We start from the raw sequence: 27,586 nt of genomic DNA, 5'->3' as shown, positions 1-27,586 counted from the left end.
TTACTGAAGGGTGATCTGTGCCTCACCTACAAAGCAGTTTCTGACCAAGCCCTGACAAAATAGATCATGCTGGAGAGACAGATGTGTGTCCCAGAGATTGCCCCTCCTTTGGAGTAAGCTTCCTATTCACTTGAAGCAGAGTCCTTTCCTGACCATGTACAAGCACAATGTAAACCAATGGTTGGAAAATTGCAAATTCACTCCTGGGGTGGTGCCCATATCCCTTATGGACAGAGGCAGTCTGTAAAAATTGTCAAAACTCTACTTGGTAACCCTTGTTGTCTTTCCTCTAGGGATAGAGAATTAGGTAAAATCTGCATAAAACTAGCTAAGCTTGTAAGGGTTATTCAGCCACCACCATCATCATCATCAACAACCCCCTTTTTCACATTTTTCTACATAGGGTCGGGGATGTCATGTTAACTGTCACCATCTCTCTCGATTCAATGCCATACTCCTGCCTTTTTCAACATTCATGCCTGACTGTCGCATGTCTTCTCTCACACAATCCATCCACTCTTTGCTGGATGATCTCATTTCCTCTTGCCTTATTCTTGTCCATCCCGAATATTCTTCACCAGATTGTCTTCTGCTTTTCTACACATGTGCCCAGACCTCTGTAATCTGTTCTCCTTGATCTTCTTTGCATTTTGAGGTACTTTGGCTTCTGCTCTTTTGTCCTTTTTTCTTCATCTGTCCCACATTGTGCATCCTACCACCCTTATCTGGCACTTAATTTCCATCACCTCTAGCGTCCTTGTCTGCTGGGCCTTTACTGCCCAGTTTCTGTACCATACAGAAGTACTAGTTTCACCGCTGTTTTATACACCTTACTTTCCAGCTTCTTTGGCATTCTTTTGTCACACACTGCCCCTGACACTTTGTGCCTGTTGAATGCAGCACCTCTGATTCTAGCTTTGACATCCAAATTCAGACTTTCCTTCTCAATCACCCCTCCCAGATACTTGAAGCTATTAACTTGTTCCACTGTCTTCCCTTCTATCTCAATTCTTAACTTCTTCTGATTTCCCTAATTTGCTGCCATTACCATGGTCTTATCTGTACTTAGTTTCATCCCATGTGCCTTCAGTTTTGCATTCAGTTCTCCTATCCTTTGCTGAAGTTCTTGTTCAGAGTCTGCCTGTAATGCCACATCATCTGTGTACAGAAACGTTGTTGATCTGTTCCCTCCAACCTGTTTGCTAATGTGGTCCATCACCAGTATGAACATCAGAGGGCTCAGAGCTGAACCCTGGTGCACACCCACTCCCACTGGGTACCCGTCTGTGAGACCAAGCACTGTTCATAGTTGAGTCATTGGGTCCTTGAACATAGCCTGCACTAATTCCAGCAATCTTTCTGGGACTTCAAGCCACTGCAGTACTGCCCAAATCAGCTTTCTTGTGACATGGTCATATGCTTTCTCCAAGTCTAGGAATGCCCAGTTGGACTCTTCCCTCATTTCTAGCTTTTTCTCAACAATCTGTCTCACTGCAAACATGAAGTCAGTGGTGCTGCATCCTGATCTGAATATGAACTGCTCATCTCCCATCTTACGTTCTACTACTCTTGTGTATCTGTTTATCAGTCACTCTCTCCAGAACTTTCATGCAATGTGACAGGAGTTTGATATCTGTATACAGCCCATAGTTTTTGATGTCCCTTTTGTTCTTGTATACTGGTTATTACACATGCTTATTCCCCAGCCATATGAGATAGGCCTTTCTCTCCACACTACTAGGAGTACCCTCATGAGCTATTTCTCCCCTATCTCACCCAGCATCTTTATTATATCTGCCATGATCTCATTTGAGCCTACTGCATTCTCTGACTTAATTTTCCTTAGTGCTGTTCTTACTTCTTCTAGGGTGGACTCCTCCTCTTCTCTCACTGTAGGCTGTGTCTGGGACAGTACAGCATCTGTGGGATTTTCTTCATTCAGACGCTGCCTGAAGCAGTCCTTCCATCTGCCTTTGTTTTCCTGTAGACTGGTGAGCAGGTTGTTGCTGGCATCCCTTACGAAGAGTGTCTGACTGTCTTCTTTATCTTTCTGTCTTTGCCTTGCAACCTGATAGAGCTTCTTTGTGCCACCTACTAAGTCACTTTCCAGAAGCTGGTGGAGTGCCTCTGATACCCTGTTCATTGCTATTGCAACTCTGTTCTTAGCTTCTTCGTTAGCCAACCAGTATTTCTTCCTAATCTGATCTGTCTTTTCTGACTCCCCCTTTCTCCTCCACTACTTCTTTCTTTCTTTTGATGACTTCCTGGAGTTCTGCGTTCCACCTATGGACCTATGAGTTACCTATGAGTAATGCCACATCATCTGCATAATGCAACATTATTGATAATCCCTGTCCAACCTGTTTGCTAATGTAGTCCATCACCAATTTAAAAAGCAGTGGACTTAGAGCTGAACCCTGATGCACACCCACTCCCACTGGGAACCCCTCTGTGAGTCTGAACACTTGTAGTACTTGTGTCATTTTGTCCCTTGTACATAGTCTGCACTAACTCTACTAATGTTTCTGGGACTTAGAACCTCCTCAGGCCTGCCCAAATGAACTTTCTCTTGACCTTGTGATGTACTTTCTTTAGGTTTAGGAATGACCAGGTAGACTCTTTCCTCATCTCTAGCATCTTCTGAACTGTCTGTCTAACTGCATCCTAATCTGAGTCTGAACTGATCATGTCCTGTCTTACTTTCTACTACTCTTGTTTATCAATCACCCTCTGTAGCACTTTTATGCAGTGTGACAGGAGTTTGATACCTCTGTACTGCAAACAATTGTGGATGTCCCCTTTATTTTTGTATACTGGCAGTATGTTTATTATCCTGTCATGTGGGATACGTCTTTCTCTCCATACTGCTATGAGTAGTTTCAGGACCCATTTTTCCCTTATCTCACCCAATATCATGATCATATCTGCTGAGGTATTACCCGACCCTGCTGCCTTCACTGAACTCATTTTCCTTAGTGCTGTTCTTACTTCTTCTAGGGTCGACTTCACTTCTTTCATCGAAGGCTGTTTCTGGGCACTACAGTTTCTGTGGGGTTTTACTCATTCAGAAGCTGCTGAAAGTACTCCATCCATCTGCCTTTGATGTCCTGTGGAATAGTGAGCAGATTGATGCTGGCATCCCTAATGAAGAGCGTCTGACTACCTTTGTTATCTTTCTGTCATTGCCTTGTAGCCCAGTAGAGTTTCTTTGTGCCATCTACTGAGTCATTTTCCAGAAGCTGGTAGAGTGCCTCTGATGCCTTGTTCTTTGCTATTGCAATGTTTCTTTTAGCCTGTTTGTTAGCCCACCAGTTTTCCTTCTTAGTCTGGTCTGTCTTTCCTAGCTCCCACTTTTTCCTGCACTCCTTTTTTCTTTTTTTTTGATGATTTCCTGGGCTTCTGCATTCCACCACCAGCATTCATTATGTATCTTATTTCCATGTCCGGCTCTGCTACATATGTGTTCGGTAGTGCTGTTTTGAGGTGCTGCTTTTCTTGTTCAACTCTACCTATTTCCTCTTCTTCCTGAGGTGTTAGAGTACTGAATAATTCCTTAAACTTTTGTGCTTTCTCCCCTGTCGACTTCCAGGTCTTAAGCCTAGTCTCTGCTGACCTTAGAGCCTTCTCTGACCACTTTTTGCAGCTGATTGAGCAACCAGTGGATTATGTATGGGTCAACTGTTTTGCTGGGATGACTGTTTGCCCTTAGGAAGACTACCTGAGTTGCATATTGGTCAGTCTTGTATGTGATCTTGTGACTGTCTCTGTTGTGAACCATGAGTTGGCCACCATCAAGCCAATTGCCAAACAGAAGTCTAGAATGGCCTTTCCTTATTTATTCCTGTTACCCCACCCATGTGGACCCAGGCAGTCCTCATATTCTCTTTTGACTGTCTAGATATGAGTATTCAGGTTCCTGATTTTCAACAAATGCTTGTTGTTCTGTTTTATCTAATAGGTCCTGCAACTGCTCCCTGAATGAACTCTTTTCCTTGCTATCTCAACCCTGCTGTGGAGGATAGCCTGAGATTGTGAGTAGTGCCTACCCTTTGCACTAGAGTCGAACAGCCATGAGTCTGTCACTAATTCAGATGGCATCCGTCACTGCCTTCTGAAGTGTCTTCCACCTCAAATTCCCACACCATTTCTTGTTTGTCCTCCTCCTGAGTAGTGGACACGGGATCAAGAGCCAAGTTACGTTGCTGCACTACCTTTCCATCTTGTATCCTGGATACATATGATGTCCACCCTCCCTCTTTATCATCATGTTGTCCACTTCCAAGCTCTTTATTTAGTGTAGCAATTCTTAGTTCATGTTTGGCGGTTTGATTGGTTTTACGTCCAGTTTTCGTTTAACAGAGCCATCCCAGGTGACCCAAGCAGAGCAACTGGATCAGGGCTGATGGGCTTTATGGCAGGCACAACACTGGCCAATAGGGGCACAAACACCTATTCCACTGTTAGCATGGATCCCTGGGGTAGGTCAAAGTAGGCTGGGTCCTCCACCCACCTGTCATCAGCAAATACCTGTGCCCATTTGGCACACAGTCTATGATCTGTGTTATCCTGTCTTACTGATACTGCACACCACAGTTGATCCCCATAGTGGTTAGTCAGTACAAGTCTTCCCGCTATAGGTGCATGTAGAGTCTGGGCTGCTCTGCACATCTCCATTCTTGGGTTAGTTTGATACTTAAACACTCAACATGTTTTTGGGAGGTGTGAGGAACCCCACAGAAACACAGAGAGAACATGCAAACTCCATATAGTCATTAGCTGGTAGTCAGGATCAAATCTTGTGTTTTAAGCATGGGATGTAAAGACCTTAACTGTTGTGCCAACTGGTCTCTGATACACACATTAAGTCCTTAATAAAAAGGATAAGCAAGACACTGTAAATGACCATGAGAGAAGACAGTGCTGAACATGAAGTCAAACTGACATTAGAATTCAAAGATAGCCACAACTCCTTTAGTATCAGTAGGAAACTGAGAAATAATGCTTTACAATATGCGGAACTAATTTAAAAGGAAATTACCTACTCTGAATATTTGCAGACAGATTTAGTCCCAATTTTACATTGCAGACAATCACTAAAATTCCGTAAATCCCCAAGTCTCATTCTCCCCTAAGATCCCAATTGAACATGTCCTAGCTGTACTCTTTAAAGCTATAACCCCCATTTCCATGCACCAGATAATTTACCTGGTGCCTGATTAAGAGTATCGGAGATGGTCTCGCTGAATCCCTCCTCTGCTTGTTTAACCTAATCCCAGCCACAGGGTATAGCCTTGAAGTTTGGAAAACAACAACTGTGGTGCCTTTGCACAAGGTGACCATAATACATACCCCAGGAATTACAAGCCTATCAGCTTAACTAGTCTAATTTGCAAGGACATGGACTATATCAAATCTGATCTCTTAAAACTGGTATTAAAAATATTTTATAACCCGACCAACACCCGTTTGATTTTGTCAAGGGGAGATCATGTCTCCTCAACTTGATAAACTTCTTTGAGAAAGTTACAGAGGCAATAGGCTGAGGGCAGTGGTCACTCAGTCCAGACAACACATCTGGAATTGTCCAAAGACTTTGACACTCTACCCCCCCCCTCCCCCATGGAGGCATTGTAAACAAGCTAAAAGAACTAAGTGTACACCTTTATGTGACAAGATGGATTACAGATTGGCTGAATGATAGAACTCATCCAATTAAGGTGGCAGGTGCCACTTATGAAAGTAATAAATTAACCTGTGAACTACAATAAGGCGCAGTACAGGGAACTCTCTTTTTTGATATATTTACTTCTCTACAAACCATGACTTATAGCAAACCCAAATTCATCAATGATTGTAAGCTGGATGTCATTCCCCAAGTGGTACAAAAGTGCTTCAGCAAGAGTTAGTCCTATATATAAACCAGTCGTCATCTTCTTTCGGCTGTTCCCGTTAGGGGTCGCCACATCAGATCATCTGTTTCCATTTCTTCCTGTCCTCTGTATCTTGCTGTGTCACACCAACCACCTGCATGTCATCACTCACCACATCTGTAAACCTTATCTTAGGCCTTCCTCTTTTCCTGTTACCTGGTAGCTTCATCCTTAGCATCTTTTTCTCAATATACTCAGCATCCCTCCTTAGCACATGTCCAAACCAATGTAATCTTGCCTCTCTGGCTTTGTCTCCAAACCTTCCAACCTGGGCTGACCCTCTAATATACTTATTCCTAATCTTGTCCACCCTCGTCACACACAGTGCAAATCTTAACATCCTTAACTCTGCTTTCCTTATAAACCAGTGATGCACCGAAAAAAGGCTCAAAATAAATGCAAGCAAATACAGCATTATAAACGTTTCTAATTTAATCAAATAAGCAGGTGTTTGTGGTCTGTGAATGGATTATGTGAAAGACTCTTACTGATTGCTAATTAACTTTGATTACATCTTAATATTTCCTTGTAGCTTCTGCTGATGCATTTTTATATGCTGCAGGAATAATATGCCTTATATGTGTACTTCAGTTTTACTTTTGTCTGTCTGTCTGTTGTTTTATGTGTATCTCTTTAATGTAGGCATTCTCTTTCTAGATCTCTGAAGGGAATCATCTCTCAGCAATCTAGTAATCAAAATAAATTAAATTAATATTCAATAGCACTGTATGGCCATGAATTGCATATAGCCACCCCTAAGTTTATTTGTGCACTTCTGCCATTTTGTGAATGCCTGTTTTTATTAAATGTCCAGTGTCCTGGACACACCTCCAGGTATATGTTAGTTATAGGAGATACTGAAAGTATGTTTCAGAACTTTTCATAGTTCATGCAGAAAGTTTACTTTATTTTTACTTGATATCACTGAGTCCTTGTTTTAAATACTTTGTAATACTTTTCTACCATCAAGTGCATTTTTATGTTAGTTTGTCTTAACTACTTTTGCAGTAATGCAATGACATTGTGACCCTTAATAACAATGAGGACCCAATGAGTGGCCCCCGGTTGCAGACCACTGCCATACATGGATTGCTATCTTTCCCACTGATGCTAACAAATTAGAATACAGTTTGTCCTTTGTGTTGCAATAACCTCCTTATCTGTAGTACTTCAAGAGTCTGTCCTTATCAGTCTTTTGTTCCTTTTCCATGTCAAACAGTCGTATGATTGTTTGAAGTATTTTGGCGGTACATTTGGACAAATTGTCACTATGTGTCAGTTGAAAGGCAGAGATAACCAAAACATGATGATATCACATGACCTTAATGCAATGCATATGTGACTATATCACTGCAGTTTCTTCAAGCCTAGAGCCATGTTTTGCTTGCCCTGTGATTAAAGAAACATGCTTGTGTGCTTTGCACCATCTGCATTTGAATCACCCTGCTTTAAATGGTGTTAGCTATCAAACCAGATTTATCTGCACTTTCCGCTGATCAGTATCACTTGGAAGTAGACAGTGGACACTTTCTTCTAAATGTTGCATAATCTTATGCGTCAAACTGCAACTACTGCATGTGTGTAATAGCTACTTTTCCAAACTATGCAAAGCAGTGAGGAAGAAGTTTGTAACCCAAGTGTATTGTGTTGCATTGCTGAACATTAGGCTTGTGTGTGTGCTTTGAGTCACTAACTGTGGCTCTCATCCCTGTTGCCGCCGACAGTTCTCAGGCTGCATCATGTGTAACTTCCTTATCTAAGCGACTTCACCATGTGGAAGAGATGTTGCAACTCCACCTTAGTCCTTTTCCTTAATGTAGACTGAACCTGGTAGGTGTTGTGTTTCAGAATCAGAGTGCAGCTTTTTACTACCAGCCTTTTACTGTAAAAGCAATTGATGAAAGATGATGAAAGATGAATTTTTTGAGAACCTACAGAGTGGGAAAATTGGCTGTGGAAAGGAAGGGATAGTAAATATATTCCTTGGATCCAAAATAATTTGATGTATTGCCCTTTCTTACTGTAAAATGTTTACCTTTCTGCTGTAATGCAGCAGCATGGAAAGTTTTCTACATTGACCCAAACAAAGCCTGTTTTCATCTTCTCTTGTGAAATTTACAGCCTTCTCTAAATGTAGTGGAGTTTAGTGTGCAAGAAATCAATCTTTGTCTTACTGTGAGAAATATTACTTTTGAAAAGGCTTATAAATATTGATATTTACAGAAATACAACTAACCCCTTCAAGTCAAAGAGTGTCTGTCCAACACTGGTCAAGAAGTCATTTGTAGCAATCAGAATATGCCATTGAAGGTGCTGTTTAAGTAAAAGGTCTTGGAAGATATCATCTTGTTTCAGCAATATAAACATGCATGTAATATCTTTCCATCCAAGGCTGCTACTTTTTTTCTTTTTTAGTAAAGCATCTGTAGGAATTTGCTTCATGGTATGTGAAACTGTTTTGTTTTTGCGTTGGCTCAAGGCACATGCACTTGCTTTCCATTTAGCCTTCTCATTGAACTGTTTTATCATATCCACACACACTTTCACTAGTACTCGGTAGATAAACACATCATACTCTGTAATGTCAGAAAAATTTGTGCTGCATTTCTTAAGAGAGGAATGCGACTTTGTCAGCCTGACCTACAGCTCTCCCCCATGTTGATGCTTTGCCCTCTCAGCATTACATTAAACTTTATCACCCTGTGACCACAATAACGTGCAGTAAGTTTTGAATTTGTTGCCGTCTGTTCAAGGGTAGTTTATTTGTATCATTTTAGTTGTTGCTTTTATATTCAACTGTTGGGGTAGCTGTCAGCGAATATCTAAAGAAATAACAGAGCTGGACATATAATGGATGTAAAAAGTTTACACACCCCTGTTAAAATGCCAGGTTTTTGTGATATAAAAAATGAGACCACAACAAATCATTTCAAAACTTTTTCCACCTTTAATATGACCTATAACCTGTACAATTCAATTAAAAATATATAAAAAATAAAAAAGTACAATAAGCTGGTTGCATAAGTGTGCACACCCTTAAACTAATACTTTGTTGAAGCACCTTTTGATTTAATTACAGCATTCAGTCTTCTTGGGTACACACCTGCCATCAATTAAAGAGACTGATTAGCCGCAAGTAAAGTTCAGCTGTCCTAGTAGGATTTTCCTGACATGTACTCAGTTGCCTGCTACAGCAAACGCCATGGTTTGCAAAGAGCTTAGAAAGCATCAGAGGGATCTCATTGTTGAAAGGTATCAGTCAGGATAAGGGTACAAAACAATTTCCACAGCATTGGATATACCATGGAACACAGTTAAGACAGTCATCAAAAAGTGGAGAAAATATGGGACAACAGTGATGTAAAAACTGGACTTCCCTTCACAACTGATGAAAAGACAAGACGAAAACTGGTCAGGAAGACTGCCAAGAGACCTACAGCAACAATGAAGGAGCTGCAGGAGTTACTGGCAACTACTGGTTGTGTACTACATGTGACAACAATCTCCCGTATTCTCCATATGCCTGGGCTATGGGGTAGGGTTGCAAGACAGAAACCTTTTTCTTACACTGAAAAACATCCAGGCCCGGCTAAAATTTGCAAAACAATACATCAGGTCTCCCAAAAGCATGTGGGAAAATTTGTTATGATGTGATGAGACCAAGGTTGATATTTTTGGCCACAATTCCAAAAGGTACATGTGGTGCAAAACAACACTTTGCATCACCAAAAGAACACCATCCCTACGGTGAAGCATGGTGGTGGCAGTATCATGCTTTGGGGTTGCTTTTCTTCAGCTGGAACTAGGGCTTTAGTCAAGGTGGAGGGAATTATGAACAGTTGCAAATACCAGTCACTTTTGGCCCAAAACCTTCAGGCATCTGCTAGAAAGATGAAGATGAAGAGGAATTTCACCTTTCAACATGACAATGACCCCAAGCATACATCCAAATCAACAAAAGAATGGCTTCACCAGAAGAAAATTAAAGTTTTGGAATGGCCCAGCCAGAGCCGAGACCTAAATCCAATAGAAACTCTGTGGGGTAACCTGAAGAGGGCTGTGCACAAGAGATGCCCTCGCAATCTGACAGATTTGGAGCGCTTTTGCAAGGAAGAGTGGGCAAATATTGCCAAGTCAAGATGTGCCATGCTGATAAGACTCCTATCCAAGAAGACTGAATGCTGTAATTAAATCAAAAGGTGGTTCAAGAAAGTATTAGTTTAAGGGTCTGCACACTTATGCAACCAGCTTATTGTACGTTTTTTATTTTTTATATTTTCCCCTAACAGATTTGTTTGTTTTTCAGTTGAATTGTACAGGTTATAGGTCACATTAAAGGTGGGAAAAGTTTTGAAATGATTTATTGTGTTTTCATTTTTTATATCACAAAAAACCTGGCATTTTAACAGGGATGTGTAAACTTTTTATATCCACTGTATATTCTGAAGCCTTGGCCAGTGGTTTATTAGCCACAGTTCCCTTGTCTTCTTTCAGTGATGTTTCATGTGTTTTTCCATTCCTTATTACATTGATCAGATGGACCTTGCATTGTTTCATTGATTCAGAAGGTGCACATTCGCCTTATGTGCTGAAAGAAGGTCAGAGGTGACTGTGACGCTATTCTCACAGCATATCCTTGTGTTAATGTTGTACTACTGACAGCATGAGGGAGGTGGCCTGTACTACTGAAGTGGGATTCCTTGGATGGAACATTCAATCCAAGCTGGTGGCAGTTTGGCATTTTCTTAATGAAGAATAAGGGTATTTCCTAGTGTCCTGGTAAGCACCCTACAAGTGTGGGATTGTGGTTAATGAAAGGTTTGCGTTGTGTCAGTACATTTAAATGGCTGAGTAGTAACTACACCTTTCTTCCTTCCTATTGCACAGTCTTCATGTTTTCCTTACGTATGTTTGTTTTCTTTGCATGTTTTTGTTTCATTGCGGGAATGTTTAGACTTCCTCCTTCACTGCAGAAGAGATTGTGTGACATATTGACTAAGATAATGGCTTGTAAAGTTTAATTAACTTCTTTTGCTGTCAGATTGCACCTAAACTATATGATTTTGTTTTTTGTGGTTTCATCTGGTATAAACATTTATAATTAATTCTGCCGTGTTTGCATCATTAAGAAAGCATTCTGTTTTTGTGAACTTACATTACTTGTATGGGTCAAACTAAACATGTTAACTGTTAAGCAGTTATAATATTTTTCTGTACTTCATTTCTTAATCGGAGCATACCCATTAGATATAAAAGTCTTATTTTTTAGTGGTTATGTAAGATGTATTGTCTGTGTTCCATACTTATAGTAAATCACCCCACCCCCATCCACATCCCACTTCCCACTTCCCATCAGTTTGTGAAATGTAAGCTTCCCATTTGCCAAATGCAGGTGAGTATGAGTCATACAGAGCCACATAGACATGTCTCTTTCAGTGCTATCCAAGAATATAAACACTGCCATTCCTTAGTGTGTGTGTGTGTGTGTGTGTGTGTGTGTGTGTGTGTGTGTGTGTGTGTGTGTGTGTGTGTGTGTGTGTGTGTGTGTGTGTGACATTGACACCATCAAATGTTGTGTGCAGGAGTGGGGTTAAAGTTAGGCCATAAGGGAAAAATCTCCACTGCTGTCAGAATGCTACTGTATGAGGATGACCCTCTATTCTCTCAGCATTGCCGAGGGAGGTCACTGGAACATGGCATGTGGTTGACAGTAAGGAGGACAAGGCTTCAAAAACAGATGTAAAAAAAATTACAGCAGTTTAATATATTGCTTTGTGCTATCATTGTACTCATGTATGTGAACTGAATTCTGCCGTCAGAGTAAATGTAGTTGTCTAATATACCCTCAGTGCAGGAACAAATGTTAATTAGTACCTTGTAACATATAAAAATAAGTGTTAGCAAAGCAGTCACAGAAAGTAATTTGAAAGATGACTGCACTAGTATTTCTGAACAAATACTTTACAGCAACTGTAAGATAGTGCAGTATAACTTAATAAAAAAATTATGTTTAAAACAACTTGATATAGCAGGGCTCCTTCATATTGAAAATGTAACTGCAATACTGAAATGTGAATCCATTTGTCTCTTTTGTGTCATAAGGAATTCAGCTCAATGTTTTTCCTCTTGATGAGGTGAGTCTTTCAAAGTATGTGTTGAGACTACAGTGTAATATTCGCAATTGTAAACTGTCCAAAACATAAACCTTAGCCAAATTAAAACTATATGCTATGCTTCATTTCCCCCTGTTTTACAACAACCTCAGAACCAGAGCTATGAATGCTAAAATATGTAGTCGCATTTAATACTTGCAGCTCAGGTGATGAGTTCTGTTCGATACAGATGATGCTATCTATTACCAGGAAGCTTCCAAAAAGTAAAACAAAATCTTTACAAAAGTGCTATAAATCTGAGGTTTCTGCATCACTGATTACCATGACAAGCAAAACATAATCTTCCCAATGCATGTTAGTGTCATTTCACTGGAATGAAGCAATGTGTCATGCTAGATAGCAGTGATAAAGGCATGAATGGGTGTTGATCAGATGTGAAATGGGTTGTGGAGAAAGCATTTTGTGAGTACATGTTGAAGCAGTTTAATTCCTTTTGAAGTAAGCTTATAGGCATTCCTGTATGTCATGATTTGGAAGTGTAGCTGCTTGGACCATTTGTTTGAATAAACAACCACTGTAGCTTGTTTATAGTTCAGTATTCCTCTGTGGTCAGTTGTGTGTACTGGAAGTTAGGGGTCTGCAGCTGCAGCTTTGGCATTCTGCTTGCTGCAGAAGTCGAGCTGTTCAACAGTGATATGGCCAGCTGTGAGGCCCACTTACAAGGCGCTAAGCTTCTTATGTCCTTTGCATATGCTATACTGTAGTATCCACTAATAATACTAAGAAGACTGTTCTGTTTGTTTCTCTAACATTCAGGAAGTATAATTCAAAAATATTAGTGAATGTTTTTTACATAGTTCTTTGTATTTGCAACTATTCTAATCCAAATAATGTTGCTTTATAAAAATTAGGAGTTTGGAAGAGTGTATTTTTCATGATTTGTCACTGTTCACTTGCCCATACAGCATGGGGGCCAGTATATCCATATGGGCTGATAGTTACTAGTCTAATCAGTGGAGCCTGAGGTCTGGGTTGGAGACCAGGGGTAAACAGTAGGAGAATTTGCTTCTGTCTGAGGAGGGTCAAGTTGTTGGTACAGCACCATGAGGTGGCTGTTTTCTGATTTTTTCAGTCAACTGCATGGTGGTTAACATCTCCAGGAAGAGGAACGGCATGGAGAAATCTGAGTGCTTAGCTTGTGTGAGTGTGTGATGGCATGTTTGTGGTCCTGAGGACCAGGAAAAACACTACTTTGTACTTTCATTGCAACTGCTTCCCTATTCCAGGGAGTAAATAAGGGCGTTAACCAGTTCAACGCTGCTTTGCTTTACCAGCTTTCGAAGCTGGTACAACACATCACATTTTTTTTGTAACCTTGGTTTTACAATTTTTGGTACACGGTGAAGATAATTCTCCCTGCACAACAAAGAATTATGATCAGATCTCCGATTGTAACTACATATTATGTGTTCAAAACATGGATTCTGAGTGCAATCGTGAATTTCTTGGCATCCATATCTCAAACACATACGTGAGTTATGACTGATGACCCAGTCATAATCCTTTAGTTAGTAACTCTTTACAGTTATTGAGGCATGCAAGTATGGTTCCAGACAGAAACAGCATTGCAAGTACTTTGTGTTATATCTTTTAAAGAATGTAAATTGGTTAAGTAAGCTGGCTTTATATTATAAGCATGTAGAGTGTTTCAACAAATGTTTACTAGTATGTACCATTCAGTTATTGTTGTTTGCTACATCCTTTGTAGGGTATATTTGTCTAACTGCTGCGCTTAGGTATGTTATCACAGTTACACTGTAAGTTTTGCAGCTGCTGCTTTCTTAGTATGTCATTTTTATTGTAAAACTGGTTCCTTTGTCAGTGTTACTGTGCTATCTGCATAAGAAGGATCATAACGGAGAAAGCTAAACAGTGAACACCACACACAATGGAGAACAGTAAACAGTGAACACCACACACACACACACACACACACACACACACACACACACACACACACACAGAAAAAAATCAAACCTGTTTTGTGTGAATATTGTCTTACACTGTTCACTTTCTGGGAATAACATTCATACAGCTTGTTCTGAGTTCTTACCATAATCTACTTAGCACATTACATGAGAGTGTCCTTACCTTTGAAATTGGCAGTGTACCTTAAATGCATTGATTTATTGCAGACTTGCGTATTTTCAGCAGATGTGCTTCACACAGTGATGAAACACCTAAGTAGTTTTACAAGGTCTGTGTCACAGCATTGAAATGTGAAGGGCTTGATGTTCATCGTGTTACACTGCTACAGTCATCACACTTGGGATGTTCTTCGTCTTCCATTGCTGCAGTCCTGACTATTGGGTATAGTCCGCGTCCCGTCGGCCCGAATACCAGAGTATAAGGCTGACGTCGGTCAGGGCGCATTAGACTGACGTCAGTACGTCAGGGTACTAATGCGCATGACCGACGTCATATCCTCAGTCTTTTTTGCCGCATGGTCCGATGCAGAAGCAGTTTTGCGAGTGCAGGTTGGCGTTCTGAAATATTTCCGAGCGGAGTTTCAGACCGAAACAGAGTTGGCTATGTACCCGTTGGGAACATTTTGGTTTTCTTGCCTCAGTATTTTACCGGATGTCAGAAAAAGTGAATAACTGTATTTCTTGTGAAACAGATACCTCATAGGGATTACCATACCTTGTGTATACCTTGTTTAGGGCCTGAGCACGACGTTGTTGGTTGCCGCTCTTGTGCTAGGTTTAACAAACGCACTATTAAGAGGAGGCTAGACTGTGCCAGGTTAGTGTTTGGGAAGCGTTGCAATTATAAAATGCCGTCGGATGCTCCGACGCCCGCTTCCTCCAAGAAGCGCAAGGACAAAACAGTGAAGCCTAGGGTTGATGAACCGGCAGTCCCGGACGTCGGTTCTTTAGAAGGCTCAGTGGAGCCAGAGGTTTTGCCAGGAGTTTCCATGGAGTCCCAGGCAGAAACTTTACTATTACAGGATGTGCCTTCTCAGGAGGTAGGCCAGGCTGAGGGGCTTCTCAGGTGACTGTTCTTCCTCTCTTCCCAAGGTTGTTAGAGCCTCTCCTTCTGTTGCCAAAACTTCTTTGAGGGGTAGGCCTAGTTCAGCTTCAGTGGGGGCTTCTCCTAGCATTTTGGGTTCTGTACCTAAGAAACATATGCTTAAAATGGCAGAAGATTTGATTACTATGATTAGAGGTTCTATGCCCCCGCCTGATAAGAGGCCTAGGGTGGAACCGGAGTTTGATAGTTTTGAACAGTGTTCAGAGGCTTCAGAATCTTCTGTGGAAGATATGCAGGAGTATCCTACTTATTCTGATTCGGATGTGGATGATTCCACTCCTACAGCTTCTCCGCCTGAGGATTTCTCATTTTCAGAGACTCTGCATTCCATGAGGGAGCACTTTAAATGGGAAGGCCAGGATTACTCTGATTCCAGGAAAAGGCTTAGGGAATTCTTGTTTTACCCCAGCATAGGCCTTTAGCTATTCCTCCTGTGTTGAATGTGGTGGAAGATGTTTTGCAGAGGCTTCCTGAACCCTGACTCTTTGCCTCCTGCTCCTGTTAAGCCTGATAGGTATTATAGGGTGCCCGAAGCTCATAAATATTTGTTTAAGAGTCCTAGGGGACCCAGAAACAATTTCTCAAGGGCCTAAAGGTGTTAAGGCTTCTGTGGTTAAAAATCCTGTTCCCACTGATAAAGAGGCAAGGGCTTTGGATAGGTGGGGAAAGAAAGTGTATACTTCTTCCACTCTAGCCATGAGAGCATTGAATTGTCAGTTTCACATGCTAAAATATCAGAATTATCTCCTTTCACAATTGAAATCTAAGGTGGATGCTTTGGCGGAAGGTATTGAGTGTAAAGAGTTGCTGGATTTGGTTCATGTGTCTGAACAAGTGGGTAAGCATTCTTTGCAATGTGGTTTTGATGCTGTACAGGCCTCCTCGAGGGTGGCTGCTACCAGTTCTGTTCTTCGCAGGCATGCCTGGTTGAAGGATCAGAATTTAGCTGAGCATGTTAAGACAAGGATTTTGGATGCTCCTTTACAGTCTGATGTGTTGTTTGGATCGCCTGTGGAAGCAGTTTTAAAGAAAATGGAGGACAAAGCTAAGTCTATGCAAACTGTTAAAGATTTTTGCAGGTGCAGCCACCAAAGTTTAGTAGAAATTGGCCTGCTAAGGGGTGGACATATCCTGCTTATGATTCCCAGTCTAGGGGTAGGTCTAGACGTGGTAGGGGCAGGGCTCAAGGTTCTTTTAGGCCTAGAACAGGGAGTTCACCTGCTCAGACTTCTGGTGAGGGCAGGGGTCAGTCCTTTCGTAAACAGACCCAATGACCTGTCTTTTCAGCTGCCAGCAGATTCCCGTCTGGCAGCTCCTTTGGGAGGCAGACTGTCTCTTTTCAAAGAAAATTGGGATTTAATTACTCAAGACAAATGGGTGTTGGATATCATTCACCACGGTTACAGATTTTATTTCCATACAATGCCCCTGTCAAAGGCATGCCAGGCGTTCCTCCTCCACAAAGACAAGAGGCTCACAAGCAAGTTTCTCAGTTACTTCAGATAGGGGCCATTCAGCCAGTCCCTGTATCAGAAAGGGGCCTAGGATTTTATTCTCGCCTGTTCCTTGTACCAAAGAAGGGGAACACGTGGAGACCAATTTTGGATTTATCTCTCCTCAACACGTTTTGGACATTCCCAAGTTCAAGATGTTGACGTTACAACAGCTTTTACCTCTGCTGGGCAAAGATCACTGGATGGTAACTTTAGATCTCAAGGAAGCTTACCTTCATGTGCCTATAAGGCTAAGTTGCAGGAAGTATCTGCGGTTTCGAGCTGGAAATTCTCATTATCAGTTCTCTGCATTGCCCTTTGGCTTATCTACTGCGCCCAGAGTATTCACAAAGCTTCTGGCTCCAGTGATAGCTTACTTCAGGCTTCAAGGAATTCAAACCTATCCTTACTTGAATGACTGCCTGATTCTGGCTCAAGAAAAGCAAGACCTTCTACAGCATCTGGAATATGTTATAGCAGTGCTAAGATGCCTAGGGTATTCTGTGAGCGAAATAAAGTCCAGTCTAGTACCCTCTCAAGACATGTGCTTTCTGGGTGTGAGACTGAATACAGGAGCCCAGACGGCCCTTTAACCCCGGACAAACAAAAGAGTCTGTCACTTTACTTCCATCAACTATCTCATCAGTCCGTGCTGACTGCAAGGACAGTCCTTCAAGCATTAGGGTTCATGGCATCTTGTATTCTGGTGCTTCCCAATGCCAAACTGCATATGAGGAAGCTACAATGGTATCTCAAAAATGTATGGACACAGCACTGCCAGGATTTGGACACTGTCATTCAAATAATACCTTGCCTTGAAAAGAATTCTTGTGGTGGGCTCAGGAATGTCACCTAAACAAGGGACTCTCTGTGACCCGGCCAGAGGCAAGTCAGATCTTAACGACAGATGCCTCGGACATTGCTTGGGAGCTCATCTAAATGGAAAGTGGATACAAGACAAGTGGCCTGCCAGACTACAGCATCTACATATCAACATGAAGGAGATGTTAGCAGTCCAGTTTGCATTAATGGCTTTCAAGGAGTTACTTCTTCCAGGGCAGGTGTTGATTCTAACAGACAACACAACTGTCATGTGGTACATCAACAAGCAAGGGGAACACATTCTTATCCTCTATGCAGGCAAGCAATGATTTTATGGGAGACTGCACTAAGCTTGCAACTAACTCTTCAGGCAAGGTTTCTGCCAGGAGCACAGAACTCCTTAGCAGATGTGTTAAGCAGACAAATCATGGATCCCCACGGTGGAAACTGGATCTTCATGTATTTCAGAAACTGACAGTGTCATGGGGAACTCCAGACATAGATCTGTTCGCTTCTCCACTAAACCACCAGCTGCCAAAGTATTGCACAAAGGGGTTTCATCACACAGCTTGGAAAGTGGATGCTCTGTCTTTCAGTTGGAAAAACCTTCATGTGTATGCCTTTCCACCTCTGCCTCTTCTTCCAAAGGTACTATTAAAGGTCAGACAAGACAGGCCAAGGATGATTTTGATAGCTCCAGATTGGCCTCGGCAACACTGGTACCCACTACTACGGAGTCTGGTACTGAAGCCTCCATGGCCTTTACCTCTGATTCCTCATCTGTTATCTCAGAAGGACGGTCATCTGCTCAATGTCAAGCTTCATTCTCTTCATCTAACAGCCTGGCATATTCTGTGTTGAAACACAGCAGGTCTCAACTTCCTCAACAAGTTTTAAATGTGATTATGGAAGCTAGAAGACCTAGTACAAGGAGAGTGTCTGCAGAAAAATGGAAGAGATTTTTATTTTGGAGTACAGCAAAGAATTTGGAGATTTCTGAGCCTAATTTGAGTGTGGCTCTTCAATATCTTACTGAGTTATTGGACAAAGGTTTGTCCTTCTCTTCCATTAAGATTCATGCTGCAGCAATTTCAGCTCACTATGATTGTGACCCACCTTTGTTTTCGCATCCTTTGTTCAAGCAGTTTCTTAGAGGCGAAGAATATAAGACCCCACGTAGAGCTCCTACTCCTGCTTGGGATCTCAATTTTGTGTTGGAAAAACTTACTCTACAACCTTTTGAGCCTGCAGCTACTGCTGAATTGAAATACTTGTCATGGAAGACTGCTTTTCTGTTGGCTATTACTTCTGCAAGAAGGGTGTCTGAGTTGCAGGCCCTTATGGCAGTAGAGCCCTTTTGATTTTCCATAAGGATAGGGTATCATTACATTAATCCTTCCTTTATGCCTAAGGTGGTTTCTAGTGTGGCTTTAAACCAAACTATTCATTTGCCTACGTTTTATGCAGACCCTCAAAATAAAGGGGAAAAGATTTTGCACACTTTAGATGTACACAGGCAATTTCGTTATTATTTAAGCAGGACTAAGGATTTTAGGCAGTCCCAGCAGTTGTTTGTTTCTTTTGCTTTGAGTTCACAGGGCAAGCCTGTGTCAAAACAAACTATTTCTAGGTGGATTGGCTTTTGCATTGCATTTTGTTATTCCCATCATGGCAAGGAGATTCCAGCTGGGATTAGGCCTCATTCCACTAGGGCTACTGCCACTTCAACAGCATTTCTAAGGGGGGTGGCAACTAAGGATATTTTGGAAGCAGCTACTTGGAGTTCAGTGCATACTTTCTCTAAGCATTATCACCTTCCTATCTACTCTAAGTCTAGGGCTGGTTTTGCCACAGCTGTTTTACAAGGCATGTTGTCAGCTCCTTCTTCTTTATGATTTGCCAGCCTCCATTACCACTGCTTTCAGATTCTACCCCATAGTCAGGACTGCAGCAATGGAAGGCGAAGAACATAGTACAGTTTTGTACCTACCATAAATGTAGATGTTCGAGGATTCCATTGCTGCAGTCCAATCTCCCTCCTTCCCCTCTGTGTCTAGGGTGGTTGTGTAGGTGAGTTTACATGTATATATTTTTGTATATATTGTTGTATATATTGTACATGTTTTGGTGCAGGTATTTTGGGACTTGTCTTTTAGGGTCTTCTGACATCTGGGGCAAGAAAAGACTGAGGATATGACGTCGGTCATGCGCATTAGTACCCTGGCGTACTGGCGTCAGTCTAATGCGCCCTGACCGACGTCAGCCTTATACTCTGGTATTCGGGCCGACGGGACGCGGACTATACCCAATAGTCAGGACTGCAGCAATGGAATCCTCGAACATCTACATTTATGGTAGGTACAAAACTGTACTTTATCCTGCCGTCAGGTGGTCCTGCAGTCGGCCAGAGTTCCAAAGTCTTGGTCCGGCGTCGGTTGCTGTCGCTTCTTCCCTGACGTCAGTGCGCCAGGGGTATATAAGATGCATCCGACGCCATTTTTTCAGTCTTTCTTGCCGCACGGTGCCAGAAGCAGAAGCAGTTCGCAAGTGCCGGTTGGCCGACTCCTGAGATTTTCGTAGTCGAATTTCAGATCCGAAGTCTTCAATAAAGCTAAGTACCCCGTTGGGGAAACTTTTTTCTTGCCTCAGGCTGATGTCAGAAAAAGTTGATAATTGTATTTCTTGTGGGAAGCAAATACCTCATAAGGACTTCCACTCTTACTGTATTCCATGCCTAGGCCCTGATCACAACGTCACTAGTTGCCGGTTTTGTGCTAGATTTAACAAATGCACTATAAAAATATGTTTTGATTTTGCTTTACACTACTTTGGCTGAAGGTTCAATTATACTATGCCATCTGATCAGCCGACGACCTCCATACCGAAAAAACGCAAAGACAAGGATAAAGACAGGCATCCGAGGTCCAAAAACGACAACAAAACCTCTTCTAGGCCAGTCGCCGGTTCTCAGTGAGGCACTTTCGCAGCCCCTGACACCCGCTACCTCAAAGCCACAGGCTGCTTCCTACTCCCATGTGGAGACATCTAGGCCTCTGGAAACTAAAGGCATTGGGCCTACGGAAACTAATCCCTCAGTGGGTCCGGAGCCGCTGAGCAGGCATTGGCTTCTAAGGGTGTTTTCAGACTTTCACAACTTACCATTAAAACAACAGCCAAGACAAAAGTACCATTAAAGACAAAGAAAGAAGTACAGCATTCTCCTGGACAGCCCTCCATGCCTAAGAAACAGATGCTTAAAATGGCCGAAGACCTCATTACTCTAATTAGGGGTTCCCATCCCCCTCCTGAGAAAAGGCCTGGGCAGAATACAGACTATGACTCCTCTGATCAGGTTTCCATTTCCTCTGATTCCTCTTCAGATCAGGGATACTCTCTACCCCCCTATGAGGACTCTGATGCTGAAGAATCTATCCCTTCAGCCTCTCCTCCTGAGAATTATTCTTTTGGGGAAACTTTACATACCATGAGGGAGCATTTCCATTGGGAAAGCCAGGATTACTCAGAATCCAAGAAAAGGCTCAGGGATTTCCTCTTATTGCCTCAGCACAGCCCCTGGCTATTCTGCCTGTGCTAGATATTGTGGATGATGTGTTCTCTGAATCCAGCTTATCTCCTGACTCTTTGCCCCCTGCTCCAGCCAAGCCAGATAGGTATTATAGAGTCCCTGGCTCTCACAAGTTTCTTTACAAAAACACTTCTGCTGATCCAGAAACTATTTCCCAGGGTCCAAAAGGGGTTAAGGCTTCCATTGCAAAAAATCCAGTACCCTCTGACAGATATTCCAGAGCTTTGGATAGATGGGGGAAGAAAGTATACACGTCTGCAACTTTAGCAGTAAGAGCTTTAAATTGCCAGTTTCACATGCTTAAGTACCAACAATATTTAATGGCTCAGTTAAAACAGAAAATGCTTGCAAGCTCAGAAGCTCCTGATTGTAAAGAAATGCAGGATTTATTGCATGCAGTTGAACAGGTGGGAAAACATACTCTGCAATGTGGTTTTGATTCTTTAGAGGCCTCTTGTAGAGCCGCAGTTACAGGTTCTGTTATTCGAAGACATGCTTGGTTAAAAGAACAGAGTTTACCTGATCATGTTAAGGCAAAATTATTGGATGCTCCTTTACAGTATGATACCTTGTTTGGTGTTAAGGCAGAAGAGGTGTTAAAGAAAATGGAGGATAAAGCTAAATCTATGCAAACAGTCAAGGATTTCTTACAGGTACAGCCACCTCGGTTTAGCAGAAATTGACTAACAAAGAATTGGTCCTTTCCAGTGTCAGACAGGCCACAGAGAGGCAGATTCAGATGCCCAAGAGCAGATCTCAACCCCAAGGCTCAAACAGACAATGACAGTGGGGCACCTCAACCCCAAAAGGAGGTGAGGACAAGTCTCAACCTTACCGGAAACAGTCACAACGACTTTCCTCTTCATACGCCACGCACGTCCCTTTTGGAAGCCCCCTTAGGGGGAAAACTAGCACTTTTTTCTCAAAACTGGCAAACAATCACCCAAGACAAATGGGTTCTGAATATTGTGTCTCAAGGTTACAGGTTCCATTTTCATACCAAGGCTAAAAGGAATGCCAGACCTGCCACAAAATCAATGGGCAGAGGTACAAAAACAAATTTCAGCCCTCGTGGACATGAGAGCTATTCAAAAAGTGCCACAACAGGAGCAAGGACAAGGATTTTACTCAAGACTCTTCCTGGTCCCTAGAAAGGACAAGGCCTGGAGGCCCATACTAGACCTTTCAATTCTGAATACTTACCTGGATATTCCGAAATTCAAAATGTTGACATTACAGCAGCTTCTACCCATGCTGGGCAAGAAGGCTTGGCTTGTTACTCTGGACCTCATAGAGGCATACCTGCATGTCCCTATCAGACAAAATTGCAGAAGATACCTCAAATTCAAAGCTGGTACAATGCACTACCAATTCTCTGCACTGACCTTTGGCTTATCTACTGCACCCAGGGTCTTCACAAAGCGCCTGGCACCAGTAATTGCATTTTGCAGACAAAAAGGAATTCAAATATATCCATACCTGGACGACTGCCTCATTCAAGCAGAGACAAAGGACATTTTTCTACAGCATCTGGCATTTGTAAAAAGTTTTCTAATTTCTCTAGGGTACACAGTAAATGAAAAGAAGTCAAAACTAGTGCCCTCGCAACAGATTATATTCCTGGGTGCCAGCTTAAATACAACGGTCCAGATGGCTTACCTCCCGCCAGACAAACAAGTACAACTAACTCAATATTTTCAATTACTGGCAAAAAAGTCCCATCTCCCTGCAAGAAAAATTCTGCAGGCCCTGGGATTCATGGCATCCTGCATACTACTAATACCATATGCCAGACTGCATATGAGGAAATTACAATGGTACCTAAAAAGTGTTTGGACTCAGCACTCTCACAGTTTAGAAGCAGTAATACCAATGATTCCCTGCCTACAACAGGAGTTTCGATGGTGGGCACAGGCATGTCACCTAAACAAGGGTCAGCCTTTTACCCAACACACAGCCAGGCAAACTCTAACAACAGATGCTTTGGATTATGCCTGGGGAGCACACATGGCAGGAAAATGCATTCAGGGCAAGTGGACCACAGACCAGATGCATCTTCACATCAATCAAAAAGAGATGTTGGCTGTTCAAAATGCCCTAACAGCTTTCAAGGACCTTCTACATCCAGGACAACTATTACTAAAGACAGACAACACCACAGTAATGTGGTGCATAAACAAGCAAGGGGGCACTCATTCTTATCCCCTATGCAGGCAAGCCATGACCTTGTGGAACACAGCTCTAATATACCAAGTTCATCTGCAAGCACAATTCCTGCTAGGAAAGAAAAATACTCTGGCGATCTAAGCAGAAATATCATGGACCCTCACAAATGGAAATTGAATTCACAAATCTTCAGCATGGTAATGCAAAAATGGGGATGCCCAGACATAGATCTTTTTGCCTCCCCATTGAATTGCCAACTACAAAAATTCTGCACAAGGACTTATCACAAACAAGCATGGAAAGTGGATGCTCTTTTGTTCAGCTGGAAAAACCTAAAAGATGTTCTTCGTCTTCCCTTGCTGCAGTCCTGACTATTGGGTATAGTCCGCGTCCCAGTCGGCCCGAATACCAGAGTATAAGGCTGACGTCGGTCATGGCGCAGACTGACGCCAGCGTCAGGGTACTAATGCGCATGACCGGCGCCATTTCCTCAGTCTTTTGCCGCATGGTCCGATGCAGAAGCAATTTTGCGAGTGCAGGTTGGCGTTCTGAGATTTTCGAAACCGGAGTTTCAGACCGAGTACAGAGTTGGCTAAGTACCCGTTGGGAACATTTTGGTTTTCTTGCCTCAGTATATTACCGGATGTCAGAAAAAGTGAATAACTGTATTTCTTGTGGGAAGCAGATACCGCATAGGGATTATCATACATTGTGTATACCTTGTTTAGGGCCTGAGCACGACGTTGTTGGTTGCCGCTCTTGTGCTAGATTTAATAAGCGCACTATTAAGAGGAGGCTTGATTGTGCTAGGTTAGTGTTTGGGAAGCGTTGTAATTATACTATGCCGTCGGATGCTCCGGCGCCTGCTTCATCTAAGAAGCGCAAGGACAAAACAGTGAAGTCTAGGGTGAGGAACCGGCAGTCCCGGACGCCGGTCTTTAGAAGGCTCAGGAGCCAGAGGTTTTGCCAGGAGTCTCTATGGAGTCTCAGGCAGATACTTTACTGTTACAGGATGTGCCCTCTCAGGAAGTAGGCCAGGCTGAGGGGCTTCTCAGGTAACTGTTCTTCCCTCTCTTTCCAAGGTAGTTAGGGCCTCTCCTTCTGTTTCCAGAGCTTCTTTTAGAGGAAGGCCAAGTTCAGCTTCTGTAGGGGCTTCTCCTAGCATTTCGGCTCTGTGCCTAAGAAACATATGCTTAAAATGGCTGAAGATTTGATTACTCTGATTAGAGGTTCTATGCCCCACCTGATAAGAGGCCTAGGGTGGAACAGGAGTTTGATAGTTTTGAACAGTGTTCACAGGCTTCAGAGTCTTCTGTGGAAGACTTGCAAGAGTTTCCTGCTTATTCTGATTCTGATGTGGATGATTCCACTCCTTCAGCTTCTCCTCCTGAGGATTTTTCATTTCAGAGACTCTTCACTCCATGAGGGAGCACTTTAAATGGGAAGGCCAAGATTACTCTGACTCCAGAAAAGGCTTAGGGAATTCTTGTTTTGCCTCAGCATAGGCCCTTAGCTATTCCTCCTGTGTTGAATGTGGTGGAGGATGTTTTTGCAGAGGCTTCTCTGAACCCTGATTCCTTGCCTCCTGCTCCTGTTAAGCCTGACAGGTATTATAGGGTGCCCGAAGCTCATAAGTATTTGTTTAAGAGTCCCAGGGCGGACCCAGAAACTGCTTCTCAGGGGCCTAAAGGTGTTAAAGCTTCTGTTGTTAAAAATCCTGTACCCTCTGATAAAGAGGCAAGGGCTTTGGATAGGTGGGGTAAGAAAGTATATACTTCTTCCACTCTAGCCATGAGGGCGTTGAATTGTCAATTTCATATGCTGAAATATCAGAATTATCTCCTTTCACAATTGAAATCTAAGGTGGATGCTTTGGCGGAAGGTATTGAGTGTAAAGAATTGCTGGATTTGGTTCATGTGTCTGAACAAGTGGGTAAGCATTCTTTGCAGTGTGGTTTTGATGCTGTTCAAGCCTCCTCGAGGGTGGCTGCTACTAGTTCTGTTCTTCGCAGACATGCATGGTTGAAGGATCAGAATTTAGCTGAGCATGTTAAGACCAGGATTTTGGATGCTCCTTTACAGTCTGATGTGTTGTTTGGACCGCCTGTGGAAGCAGTTTTAAAGAAAATGGAGGACAAAGCTAAGTCTATGCAGACTGTTAAAGATTTTTTGCAGGTGCAACCTCCGAAGTTTAGTAGAAATTGGCCTGCTAAGGGGTGGACATATCCTGCTTATGGTTCCCAGTCTAGGGGTAGATCTAGACGTGGTAGGGCAGGGCTCAAGGTTCGTTTAGGCCTAGATCAGACAGTTCACCTGCTCAGACTTCTGGTGAGGGCAGGGGTCAGTCCTTTAAAGCAGAACCAATGACCTGCCTTTTCAGCTGCCAGTGGACTCGCCTGGCAGCTCCTTTGGGAGGAAGATTGTCTCTTTTCAAAGAAAATTGGGATTTAATCACTCAAGACAGATGGGTGCTGGATATCATTCATCACGGGTACAGATTTTATTTCCACACAATGCCCCCTTTCAAAGGCATGCCAGATGTTCCTCCTCCACAAAGAAAAGAGGCTCTCAAGCAAGTTTCTCAGTTGCTCCAGATAGGGGCTATTCAGCCAGTCCCTGTGTCAGAAAGGGCTTCGATTTTATTCTCGCCTGTTCCTAGTACCAAAGAAGGGGAACACGTGGAGACCAATTTTGGATTTATCTATCCTCAACACTTATCTGGACATTCCCAAGTTCAAGATGTTGACGTTACAGCAACTGTTACCTCTGCTGGGCAAGGATCACTGGATGGTAACTTTGGATCTCAAGGAAGCTTACCTTCATGTGCCCATAAGGCTAAGTTGCAGAAAGTATCTGCGGTTTCGAACTGGAGATTTTCATTATCAGTTCTCTGCATTGCCCTTTGGCTTATCTACTGCGCCTAGAGTATTCACAAAGGTTCTGGCTCCAGTGATAGCTTACTTCAGGCTTCAAGGCATTCAAATTTATCCTTACTTGGACGACTGCCTGATTCTGGCTCAAGAAAGGAACACCTTCTACAGCATCTGGAATATGTCATAGCAGTGCTAAGATGCCTAGGGTATTCTGTGAACGAAATAAAGTCCAGTCTAGTACCCTCTCAAGACATGTGCTTTCTGGGTGTGAGATTGAATACAGCAGCCCAGATGGCCTTTTTAACCCCGGACAAACAAAAGAGTCTGTCACTTTACTTCCATCAACTATCTCATCAGTCCGTGCTGACTGCAAGGACAGTCCTTCAAGCATTAGGGTTCATGGCATCTTGTATTCTGGTGCTTCCCAATGCCAAACTGCATATGAGGAAGCTGCAATGGTATCTCAAAATGTATGGACACAGCACTGCCAAGATTTGGACACTGTCATTCAAATAATACCTTGCCTTCAAAAGGAATTCTTGTGGTGGGCTCAGGAATGTCACCTAAACAAGGGACTCTCTGTGACCCGGCCAGAGCGGAGTCAGATTTTAACGACTGATGCCTCGGACACTGCTTGGGAGCTCATCTAAATGGAAAGTGGATACAAGACAAGTGGCCTGCCAGACTACAGCATCTACATATCAACATGAAGGAGATGTTAGCAGTCCAGTTTGCATTGATGGCGTTCAAGGAGTTACTTCTTCCAGGGCAGGTGTTGATTCTGACAGACAACACAACTGTCATGTGGTACATCAACAAGCAAGGGGGAACACATTCTTATCCTCTATGCAGGCAAGCAATGATTTTATGGGAGACTGCGTTAAGCCTGCAACTGACTCTTCAGGCAAGGTTTCTGCCAGGAGCACAGAACTCCTAGCAGATGTATTAAGCAGACAAATCATGGATCCCCACGAGTGGAAACTGGATCTTCATGTATTTCAGAAATTGACAGTGTCATGGGGAACTCCAGACATAGATCTGTTCGCTTCTCCACTAAACCACCAGCTGCCAAAGTATTGCACAAACGGGTTTCATCACACAGCTTGGAAAGTGGATGCTCTGTCTTTCAGTTGGAAAAACCTTCATGTCTATGCTTTTCCACCTCTACCTCTTCTTCCAAAGGTATTACTAAAGGTCAGACAGGACAGGCCAAGGATGATTTTGATAGCTCCAGATTGGCCTCGGCAACACTGGTACCCACTTCTGAGGAGTCTTGTAAAGAAGCCTCCATGGCCTTTACCTCTGATTCCTCATCTGTTATCTCAGAAGGACGGTCATCTGCTCAATGTCAAGCTTCAATTTCTCCATCTCACAGCTTGGCATATTCTGTGTTGAAACATGGAAGGTCTCAGCTTCCTCAACAAGTTTTAAATGTGATTATGGAAGCTAGAAGGCCTAGTACTAGGAGAGAGTGCACGAGAAAATGGAAGAGATTTTTATTTTGGTGTAC

Source organism: Protopterus annectens, chromosome 7.part0 (genome assembly GCF_019279795.1).
Source record: "Protopterus annectens isolate FY-2018-M chromosome 7.part0, PAN1.0, whole genome shotgun sequence".
Lineage (NCBI taxonomy): Eukaryota > Metazoa > Chordata > Ceratodontiformes > Protopteridae > Protopterus > Protopterus annectens.
The sequence above is the reverse complement of the archived record's forward strand: the minus strand, read 5'-3'. Positions refer to the sequence as shown.